This window comes from Arachis stenosperma, chromosome 1 (assembly GCF_014773155.1).
Source record: "Arachis stenosperma cultivar V10309 chromosome 1, arast.V10309.gnm1.PFL2, whole genome shotgun sequence".
NCBI lineage: Eukaryota > Viridiplantae > Streptophyta > Magnoliopsida > Fabales > Fabaceae > Arachis > Arachis stenosperma.
This window is the reverse complement of record NC_080377.1, coordinates 91,423,483-91,435,328: the sequence shown is the minus strand read 5'-3', so window position 1 is coordinate 91,435,328 and position 11,846 is coordinate 91,423,483. Positions and strand designations below refer to the sequence as shown.

General features: G+C 40.5%; 1 non-coding gene across 1 annotated transcript; it reads right to left on the bottom strand.

The window, feature by feature from the left end:
* Positions 1–3,270: 3,270 nt before the first annotated feature.
* Positions 3,271–3,378, bottom strand: LOC130949191 (small nucleolar RNA R71). Its single transcript, XR_009073344.1, has one exon. It is a non-coding gene; the product is annotated as a small nucleolar RNA R71 (small nucleolar RNA).
* Between the last annotated feature and the right edge of the window lie 8,468 nt (positions 3,379–11,846).

Sequence of the window (11,846 nt, the reverse complement as noted above, 5' to 3'; positions counted from 1 at the left end):
CTCAGCCCAAGCACACACCAAGTGGGCCCAGAAGTGGATTTTTATGTCATTTACTCATCTCTGTACACCCTAGGCTACTAGTTTTCTATAAGTAGGACCTTTTGCTATTTTATTTTCATCTTTAGATTGTTTTTGATCCTTTGATCATCTTCGGACATCTAGTTCTTAGATCATTGGAAGGCTGGCCATTCGGCCATGCCTAGACCTTGTTCTTATGTATTTTCAACGGTGGAGTTTCTACACACCATAGATTAAGGTGTGGAGCTCTGCTGTACCTCGAGTATTAATGCAATTACTATTGTTCTTCTATTCAATTCCGCTTGTTCTTTGTCCAATATATCACTTGTTCTTCAACTTGATGAATGTGATGAACCGTGACACTCATCATCATTCTCACTCATGAACAAGGTGACTGACAACCACTCTTGTTCTACAAGCAATCAAAGCTCTAGTGAATATCTCTTGGATTCCTGATAACACGATGCATGGTTGATCGCCTGACAACCGAGTGCTCGCCTGACAAACGAGCCAGCCATTCCGTGAGATCAGAGTCTTCGTGGTATAGGCGAGAACTGATGGCGGCATTCAAGAGAATCCGGAAGGTCTAACCTTGTCTGTGGTATTCTGAGTAGGATTCAATGATTGAATGACTGTGACGTGCTTCAAACTCCAGAAGGCGGGGCGTTAGTGACAGACGCAAAAGAATCACTGGATTCTATTCCGGCCTGATTGAGAACCGACAGATGGATAGCCGTGCCGTGACAGGGTGCGTTGAACATTTCCAATGAGAGGATGTGAGGTAGCCACTGACAACGGTGAAACCCTTGCATAAGCTTGCCATGGAAAGGAGTAAGAAGGATTGGATGAAGACTGTAGGAAAGCAGAGAGACGGAAGGGAAGGCATCTTCATTCGCTTGTCTGAAGCTCTCACCAATGATATACATAAGTATCTATATCTTTATCTTTATGCTTTATGCGTTTATTACCTATATCCATTTGAGTCTGCCTGACTAAGATTTACAAGGTGACCATAGCTTGCTTCATACCAACAATCTCCGTGGGATCGACCCTTACTCGCGTAAGGTTTATTACTTGGACGACCCAGTGCACTTGCTGGTTAGTTGTGCGAAGTTGTGTTTATCACTTTTATAGCTTACTTGCTTAGATTAGGTATTTTTTTTTCGAAATTCTTGAAGATGAATTCTAGAGTTTCATGATGATTTGTTGAAGTCTGGCTGGCTGAGAAGCCATGTCTAATCTTATTGGACCGAGGTTTCAACTGATCATCACAAGAGCTTGTTGATCTCTATCAATCTTGCTATTGGAGCAATGATCTGCTAAGGCTTGGCTGGCCATTAGCCATGTCTAGTGTTTTGGACCGAAGCTTTCTTTGAAAGCTTGGCTGGCTGTGAAGCCATGTCTAATTCCTGGACCGGAGTCTTAGACTAGCATTGCACTGATTCCTGGAATTCTCATTAAGAATTTTGATATCTTTTTCCACTTAATTTTCAAAAAACACAAAAAAAAATTCAAAAAAATCATAAAATCCAAAAAAATTTTTTGTTTGAGTCTAGTGTCTCATCTTAAGTTTGGTGTCAATTGCATGCATTCATGTGTCTTAGTGATCTTCAAGATGTTCTTGATGATTTACTTGCTCTGATCTTTGAATTCTATTGACATGAAGTATTTTGTGTGTCTCATATGCATTCTCATATTGTTAGTGTCAGTGGTATACAAACTGCTAAGTTTGGTGTCTTGCATACATTATTATTTGATTTGCATTTTGATTATTCTTCACTATTAAAAATCCAAAAATATTTTTAATTTGTGTCTTTTCAAGTCAATAATACAGAGAATTGAAGATTCAGAACATACAGCAGAGGAATTGCACAGAAAAAGCTGGGCGTTCAAAACGCCCAGTGAAGAAGGACAGACTGGCGTTTAAACGCCAGCCAGGGTACCTGGTTGGGCGTTTAACGCCCAAAAAGGGTGCATTTTGGGCGTTAAACGCCAGAATGGATGCCATTCTGGGCGTTTAACGCCAGGATGGCAAAGGGGGAAGATTTTGTTTTTTTCAAATCAATTTTTTTTCAAGTTTTCAAAGTTTTTCAAAATCAAATCTTTTTCAAATCATATCTTTTCAATCAAATGTTTTCAAAATCAATTTCTTTCCTTTTTCAAAGATTCTTGCTAACAATTAATGATTTGATTGAACATTTCAAGTATGTTGCCTTTTCTGTTGAGAAAGGTTTAATGTTTGAATCATATCTTTTCTTGATAGCCAAGTTATTAATTTTTAAAATCAAATCTTTTTAAAATTGTTTTCAAATCATATTTTCTCAATCACATTTTTTAAAAACCAATCATATCTTCTTAACCACATCTTTTTCAAAATAATTTTCAATCAAATCTTTTTGAATTCTAATTTCAAAATCTTTTTCAAAAATCACTTGATTTCTTTTCCACTTTCATTTTCGAAAATCAAGTAGTGTTTTTCAAAAATATTTTCAAACTCTTTTACTTAATTTTCGAAAATTCTCTTCCCTTCTTCCCACATCCTTCTATTTATGGAGTACTACTCCTTCTTAATGCACAATTCGAACTCTATCTAATCAAGTTCGAATTCTTCTACCTCCTTCTTCTATTTTTCGTTTCCTCTGACACCTCAAGGAATCTCTATACTGTGACATAGAGGATTCCACATCTTCTTGTTCTCTTCTCTTTCATATGAGCAGGAGCAGAGACAAAGGCATTCTTGTTGAAGCTGACCCTGAACCTGAAAGGACCTTGAAGAGAAAGCTAAGAGAAGCCAAAGCACAACTCTCTTTAGAGGACCTGACCGAATTCTTCAAAGAAGAAGAACACATGGCAGCCGAAAACAACAACAATGCCAACAATGCAAGGAAGGTGCTGGGTGACTTTACTGCACCTACTCCCAACTTCTATGGAAGAAGCATCTCTATCCCTGCTATTGGAGCAAACAACTTTGAGCTTAAGCCTCAATTAGTTTCTCTAATGCAACAGAATTGCAAATTCCATGGACTTCCAATGGAAGATCCTCATCAGTTTTTAGCTGAGTTCTTGCAAATCTGTGACACAGTCAAGACTAATGGGGTTGACCCTGAGGTCTACAGACTGATGCTATTCCCTTTTGCTGTAAGAGACAGAGCTAGAATATGGTTGGACTCACAACCTAAAGATAGCCTGGACTCTTGGGAAAAGCTAGTCAATACCTTCTTGGCAAAGTTCTTTCCACCTCAAAAATGGAGTAAGCTTAGAGTGGAAGTCCAAACCTTCAGACAGAAGGATGGAGAATCCCTCTATGAAGCTTGGGAAAGATACAAACAATTAATCAGAAAATGTCCCTCAGACATGCTTTCTGAATGGAGCATCATAGGTATTTTCTATGATGGTCTCTCTGAACTATCCAAGATGTCTTTGGATAGCTTTGCTGGAGGATCTCTTCATCTGAAGAAGACGCCTACAGAGGCTCAGGAACTAATTGAGATGGTTGCAAATAACCAATTCATGTACACTTCTGAAAGGAATCCTGTGAACAATGGGACAAGTCAGAAGAAAGGAGTTCTTGAGATTGATGCTCTGAATGCCTTTTTGGCTCAGAACAAGATATTGACTCAACAAGTCAATTTGATTTCTCAAAGTCTGTCTGGAATGCAAAATGCACCTGGCAGTACTAAGGATGCTTCATCTGAGGAAGAAGCTTATGATCCTGAGAACCCTTCAATGGAAGAGGTGAATTACCTAGGAGAACCCTATGGAAACACCTATAATTCTTCATGGAGAAATCATCCAAATTTCTCATGGAAGAATCAAGAGAGACCTCAACAAGGTTTCAACAACAATAATGGTGGAAGAAACAGGTTTAGCAATGGCAAGCCTTTTCCATCATCTTCTCAGCAACAGACAGAGAGTTCTAAGCAGAACCCCTCTGACTTAGCAACTATGGTCTCTGATCTAATCAAAACCACTCAAAGTTTCATGACTGAAACAAGGTCCTCCATTAGGAATTTGGAGGCACAAGTGGGACAACTGAGCAAGAAGGTTACTGAACTCCCTCCTAGTACTCTCCCAAGTAATACAGAAGAAAATCCAAAAGGAGAGTGCAAAGCCATAACCATAGCCGAATATGGAGAGGAAAGAGAGGAGGTGGACGCCACTGAGGAAGACCTCAATGGGCGTGCACCAACCCCCTCTGAGTTCCCCAATGAGAAACCATGGGAATCTGAGGCTCAAAATGAGACCATAGAGATTCCATTGGACTTACTTCTGCCTTTCATGAGCTCTGATGAGTATTCTTCCTCTGAAGAGGATGAGTATGTCACTGAAGAGCAAGTTGCTAAATACCTTGGAGCAATCATGAAGCTAAATGACAAGTTATTTGGAAATGAGACTTGGGAAGATGAACCTCCCTTGCTCACCAAAGGACTGGATGACTTGTCTAGGCAGAAATTACCTCAAAAGAGACAAGATCCTGGGAAGTTTTCCATACCTTGTACCATAGGCACCATGACCTTCAAGAAGGCCCTGTGTGACTTAGGGTCAAGTGTGAACCTCATGCCTCTCTCTGTAATGGAGAAGCTAGGGATCTTTGAGGTACAAGCTGCAAGAATCTCACTGGAGATGGCAGACAACTCAAGAAAACAAGCTCATGGACTTGTAGAGAATGTTTTGGTAAAAGTTGAAGACCATTACATCCCTACTGATTTCATAGTCCTAGAGACTGGGAAGTGCATGGATGAATCCATCATCCTTGGCAGACCCTTCCTAGCCACAGCAAAGGCTGTGATTGATGTTGATAGAGGTGAACTGATCATTCAAGTGAATGAAAAATCCTTGGTGTTTAAGGCTCAAGGATATCCCTCTGTCACCATGGAGAAGAAGCATGAAGAGCTTCTCTCAAATCAGAGACAAACAGAGCCCCCACAGTCAAACTCTAAGTTTGGTGTTGGGAGGCCACAACCAAACTCTAAGTTTGGTGTTGAACCCCCACATTCAAACTCTAAGTTTGGTGTTGGGAGGTTCCCACACTGCTCTGAGTATCTGTGAGGCTCCATGAGAGCCCTCTGTCAAGCTACTGACATTAAAGAAGCGCTTGTTGGGAGGCAACCCAATTATTATATTTTATCTATTTCCCTTTGTTATTTTATGTTTTTTGTAGGTTGATGATCATAAGAAGTCACAAAATCCATTGAAAAAGCAAAAACAAAATGAAAAACAGGAAGAAAAACAGCACACCATGGAGGAAGAACCCACTGGCGTTTAAACGCCAGTGAGGCTAGCAGTTGGGCGTTTAACGCCCAGTCTGGCACCATTCTGGGCGTTTAACGCCAGAAAGGGGCACCAGACTGGCGTTAAACGCCAGAAAAGGGCAAGAACCTGGCGTTAAACGCCAGGAATGGGCACCAGCCCGGCGTTTAACGCCAGAAATGACTCAAAACGTGATTTTGAGCAACATTTGGTGCAGGGATGACTTTTCCTTGACACCACAGGACCCCCACCAACCCCACCACCACCCTCTCTCTTCTTTCCCCATTCACCAATCACCTCAATACCTCTTCCCCAAAAACCCTTCACCTATCAAATCCCATCTTTCTATTCACCACTCACATCCATCCTTCACAAAACCCCACCAACCTCGCCCTTCAAATTCAAACCACTTTCCCTCCCAAACCCACCCATAATGGCCGAAATCCATCTCCCCTCTCTCCTATAAATACCCTTCTTCACTCCTTCATTTTCACACAACCTAAACACCACTTCTCCCCTTCTTTGGCCGAATACAAAGCCATCTCATTCTCCCTCATTTCTTCTTCTTCTACTCTCTTCTTTCTTCTTTTGCTCGAGGACGAGCAAACCTTTTAAGTTTGGTGTGGTAAAAGCGTTGCTTTTTCATTTTCCATAACCATTTATGGCATCCAAGGCCGGAGAAACCTCTAGAAAGAGGAAAGGGAAGGCAAAAGCTTCCACCTCCGAGTCATGGGAGATGGATAGATTCATCTCAAGGGTGCATCAAGACCACTTCTATGAAGTTGTGGCCTTGAAGAAGGTGATCCCCGAGGTCCCCTTTTCACTCAAAAAGGGTGAATATCCGGAGATCCGACATGAGATCCGAAGAAGAGGTTGGGAAGTCCTTACCAACCCCATTCAACAAGTCGGAATCTTGATGGTTCAAGAGTTCTATGCCAATGCATGGATCACCAAGAACCATGATCAAAGTGTGAACCCGGATCCAAAGAATTATCTTACTATGGTTCGGGGGAAATACTTGGATTTTAGTCCGGAGAGTGTGAGGTTGGCGTTCAACTTGCCCATGATGCAAGGAGATGAACATCCTTACACTAGAAGGGTCAACTTTGATCAAAGGTTGGACCAAGTCCTCACAGTCATATGTGAAGAGGGCGCACAATGGAAGAGAGATTCAAGAGGCAAGCCGGTTCAATTGAGAAGGCATGACCTCAAACCCGTGGCTAGAGGATGGTTGGAGTTCATTCAACGCTCAATCATTCCCACTAGCAACCGGTCCGAAGTTACTCTAGACCGGGCCATCATGATTCATAGCATCATGATTGGAGAAGAAGTGGAAGTTCATGAGGTTATAGCCCAAGAACTCTATAAGGTGGCGGACAAGTCCTCTACCTTAGCAAGGTTAGCCTTTCCTCATCTCATTTGTCACCTCTGTTATTCAGTGGGAGTTGACATAGAGGGAGACATCCCTATTGATGAGGATAAGCCCATCACTAAGAAAAGGATGGAGCACACAAGAGACCCCACTCATCATGAGATCCCTGAGATACCCCAAGGGATGCACTTTCCTCCACAAAACTATTGGGAGCAACTGAACACCTCCCTAGGAGAATTGAGTTCCAACATGGGACAACTAAGGGTGGAGCATCAAGAACACTCCATCATCCTTCATGAAATTAGAGAAGACCAAAGAATCATGAGGGAGGAGCAACAAAGACAAGGAAGAGACATTGAGGAGCTCAAGCACTCCATAGGATCTTCAAGAGGAAGAAAGAGCCGCCATCACTAAGGTGGACCCATTCTTTAACTTCCTTGTTCTTTATTCTTCTGTTTTTCGAATTTTATGCTTATGTTTATCCATGTCTGTGTCTTGTGATCATTAGTGTCTTAGTGTCTATGCCTTAAAGTTATGAATGTCCTATGAATCCATCACCTTTCTTAAAAGAAAAACGTGCTTAATTGAGAAAAAAAAGAAAGAATTGCATGAATTTTGAATTTTATAATAGTTTAATTATTTTGATGTGGTGGCAATACTCTTGTTCTCTGAATGTATGCTTAAACAGTGCATATGTATCTTGAATTTGTGGTTCATGAAGGTTGGCTCTTGAAAGAATGATGAAAAAGGAGACATGTTACTGAGGATCTGAAAAATCATTAAAAATGGTTCTTGAAGCAAGAAAAAGCAGTGAATACAAAAAAAAAAGAGAGAGAAAGCAAGCGAAAAAAAAAACGAAAAAAAAAGAGAAAAAGAAAGAAAAAGAAAGAAATAAAGTTGTGATCCAAGGCAAAAAGAGTGTGCTTAAGAACCCTGGACACCTCTAATTGGGGACTTTAGCAAAGCTGAGTCACAATCTGAAAAGGTTCACCCAATTATGTGTCTGTGGCATGTATGTATCCGGTGGTAATACTGGAAGACAGAGTGCTTTGGGCCACGGCCAAGACTCATAAAGTAGCTGTGTTCAAGAATCATCATACTTAACTAGGAGAATCAATAACACTATCTGGATTCTGAGTTCCTAAAGAAGCCAATCATTCTGAATTCCAAAGGATAGAGTGAGATGCCAAAACTATTCAGAGGCAAAAAGCTAAAAGCCCCGCTCATCTAATTAATACTGATCTTCATAGATGTTTTTGGAGTTCATTGCATATTCTCTTCTTTTTATTCTATTTGATCTTCAGTTGCTTGAGGACAAGCAACAATTTAAGTTTGGTGTTGTGATGAGCGGATAATTTGTACGCTTTTTGGCATTGTTTTTAGTATGTTTTTAGTATGATCTAGTTAGTTTTTAGTATATTTTTATTAGTTTTTAGTTAAAATTCACTTTTCTGGACTTTACTATGAGTTTGTGTGTTTTTCTGTGATTTCAGGTATTTTCTGGCTGAAATTGAGGGATCTGAGCAAAAATCTGATCCAGAGACTCAAAAGGACTGCAGATGCTGTTGGATTCTGACCTCCCTGCACTCGAAGTGGATTTTCTGGAGCTACAGAAGCCCAATTGGCGCGCTCTCAACGGCGTTGGAAAGTAGACATCCTGGGATTTCCAGCAATATATGATAGTCCATACTTTTCCCAAGATTTGATGGCCCAAACCGGCGTTCAAAGTCACCTCAAGAAATTCCAGCGTTAAACGCCGGAACTGGCACCTAAATGGGAGTTAAACGCCCAAACTGGCATAAAAGCTGGCGTTTAACTCCAAGGAGAGTCTCTACACGAAAATGCTTCATTTGCTCAGCCCAAGCACACACCAAGTGGGCCCGGAAGTGGATTTTTATGTCATTTACTCATCTCTGTACACCCTAGGCTACTAGTTTTCTATAAGTAGGACCTTTTGCTATTTTATTTTCATCTTTAGATTGTTTTTGATCCTTTGATCATCTTCGGACATCTAGTTCTTAGATCATTGGGAGGCTGGCCATTCGGCCATGCCTAGACCTTGTTCTTATGTATTTTCAACGGTGGAGTTTCTACACACCATAGATTAAGGTGTGGAGCTCTGCTGTACCTCGAGTATTAATGCAATTACTATTGTTCTTCTATTCAATTCCGCTTGTTCTTTGTCCAAGATATCACTTGTTCTTCAAGTTGATGAATGTGATGAACCGTGACACTCATCATCATTCTCACTCATGAACAAGGTGACTGACAACCACTCTTGTTCTACAAGCAATCAAAGCTCTAGTGAATATCTCTTGGATTCCTGATAACACGATGCATGGTTGATCGCCTGACAACTGAGTGCTCGCCTGACAAACGAGCCAGCCATTCCGTGAGATCAGAGTCTTCGTGGTATAGGCGAGAACTGATGGCGGCATTCAAGAGAATCCGGAAGGTCTAACCTTGTCTGTGGTATTCTGAGTAGGATTCAATGATTGAATGACTGTGACGTACTTCAAACTCCTGAAGGCGGGGCGTTAGTGACAGACGCAAAAGAATCACTGGATTCTATTCCGGCCTGATTGAGAACCGACAGATGGATAGCCGTGCCGTGACAGGGTGCGTTGAACATTTCCAATGAGAGGATGGGAGGTAGCCACTGACAACGGTGAAACCCTTGCATAAGCTTGCCATGGAAAGGAGTAAGAAGGATTGGATGAAGACTGTAGGAAAGCAGAGAGACGGAAGGGAAGGCATCTTCATTCGCTTGTCTGAAGCTCTCACCAATGATATACATAAGTATCTCTATCTTTATCTTTATGCTTTATGCGTTTATTACCTATATCCATTTGAGTCTGCCTGACTAAGATTTACAAGGTGACCATAGCTTGCTTCATACCAACAATCTCCGTGGGATCGACCCTTACTCGCGTAAGGTTTATTACTTGGACGACCCAGTGCACTTGCTGGTTAGTTGTGCGAAGTTGTGTTTATGCCATGGTATTGAAACACCAAGTTTTTGGGGTTCATTACCGGGGATTATGAGAGTTGTGAAAAGTATTGTTCACAATTTCGCGCTATCAGCCTCCATTGTAAGTATCTCATAATTACTACTCTTTATAGTTACAATTTTGATACTCTTTCTTATAATTAAAGTCATAGTGTTAATATATATACTTTTTGCAATTTTGCTTTCTTGTTGATGATTTTGATGATTGATGATTATTATATGCTTGGTTGAGTTGCTATTGTTGCTTTTGATCATTTGTTGCTCATAGTTTAAAGCATTTTCTCAATTTTGTCATGATTTATGTTTTTGCCCACCAAGTGTTTGTAGAAATGTCAATTTTGATTATGGGCTAAATTTCCACCTCTTGGCTTGGGGAAAATGAGCAATTGGTATCATAGAGTTAGAATGTCTAACATTTAGTGATGATTCTTGGATTGTTAATTGTTCTTGTTTCCACTAACATTAATTTGTTGCTAAGGTAATTAGCAAGTGTGTTAGGATTTATGGATTAGGAACAACTATGCTCACTTAACCTACTCTCCAATGTGAGGGTTAACTAAGTGAGATTAATCCATTACAATTGTCATAGTTGTGGTTCCAACAAAGAAACGATTCCCTAGCTCATCCCAAGCCAAGATTCCACTTATGTTTTGAATCACACACACACATACATACATCAATCACTTTTATAGCTTACTTGTTCATATTACATAGCTAGTTCTTTTATTAGTTCATTACTTGCAATTTTAAATGTTCTTTTATTCCTTTAATTGTTTATCTCTTCATTGAAATCTTGTTGCCTTTATAATCGAAATTGCACACTCATTGATCACTAGTCCTTGGAAGACGACCCGGGAATTAAAACTCTCGGTTTATATTTGTTTTGTAGAGTGACAACCTTTGTACGTCCAAACTTTGATGGAGGATTGTTTGTTGGTTGAGAACTATGCTATCAGTGTAATTATTTTTGTGAGAATTCTTAACCGACGATCATCCTCCTACCAAGTTTTTGGCGCCGTTGTCGGGGATACTAAGTGCAATGAGTGCTATAGTTTTGGTTGTTGTGAATATGTGAATAGTGTGAATACTTGATCTTTGTTTGTTACTTGACACTAATTGGTAGATGGCGCCTCTATCTAACTAGTAGTAGTAACTAACGTTTTTATTTGTTTAGTCCTAGGTAAATAGAGATAGTTAAGGTATATATTCATCTGTTTATTACTTTCGTTAATATCATTGAGTCTTATCTTTTCTTCTCACCATGAGCTATCACCCTTTTGCCTTGGAGTTTGGCTGTTATCATGTTGTAGGGGATGACAATACCAACATCGGGTTGCATCAAAATATGGGAGGCCAATTTGAGGGAGAGTCGCAAGCAAGCAATTCTTGGCAACATGGACCTTCGCATGGACCCTATGATAATAATGCCTATCAACCTCTCATACCTAGAAGAACCCACCATCATTACAATTTTGCCCCTCGACATGTTCATGCTCCATATCCCCTACATGAGACACAACTACTATACTCTCAAGTCCCTTTGCCATTCTCACCACTAACTCTTCTTCATTTACCTTACCAATCACTACACTTGAAGCAACCTAACCTTCACCATCATTCCACTCACTTCAACCTTCCTCATGAGGAGAACAATCTTCAAGCCTAGATTCAAGAACAACGGAAATTTCAAAGGAAACAAGACAATTGCATGGCAACTCTTGCCAAGGTCTTGTCCTATTTAACACTTCCCTCTACCTCTAATATCCTTACTCCTTTACAACTTGTGACACCCAGTGGTCCTCCGTTGCCGCCTTCTTCAACCCTCAAGTCTAGCATCGATACTATAATTTCAAAAGGAGGCAAGCACTTGAAAAGATAAACCCTCAATCCACTCTTGCCAAAGAGGAGCCTAATGATGAATTGATTGATGGGGAAGAGAACTCCGTTGAAGACGGAAAAAAGGGAAAACTCATAGTAGACACCCAACATGAGCTCCGAGAAGGTTTAATTGTTGAGGGGAGCTCAAGAGTGAGAGAATTTGATGACAATGATGAAAGTACCTCACCAATCCCTCATGACCATGAGGATAGACTACCACCTCATGTTAAATATGCATTCCTTAATGAGGAACATAAATTTTCGGTGATAGTTGCAACCGATCTTTCCAATTAAGAGGAAAAATAACTCGTTGAGGTT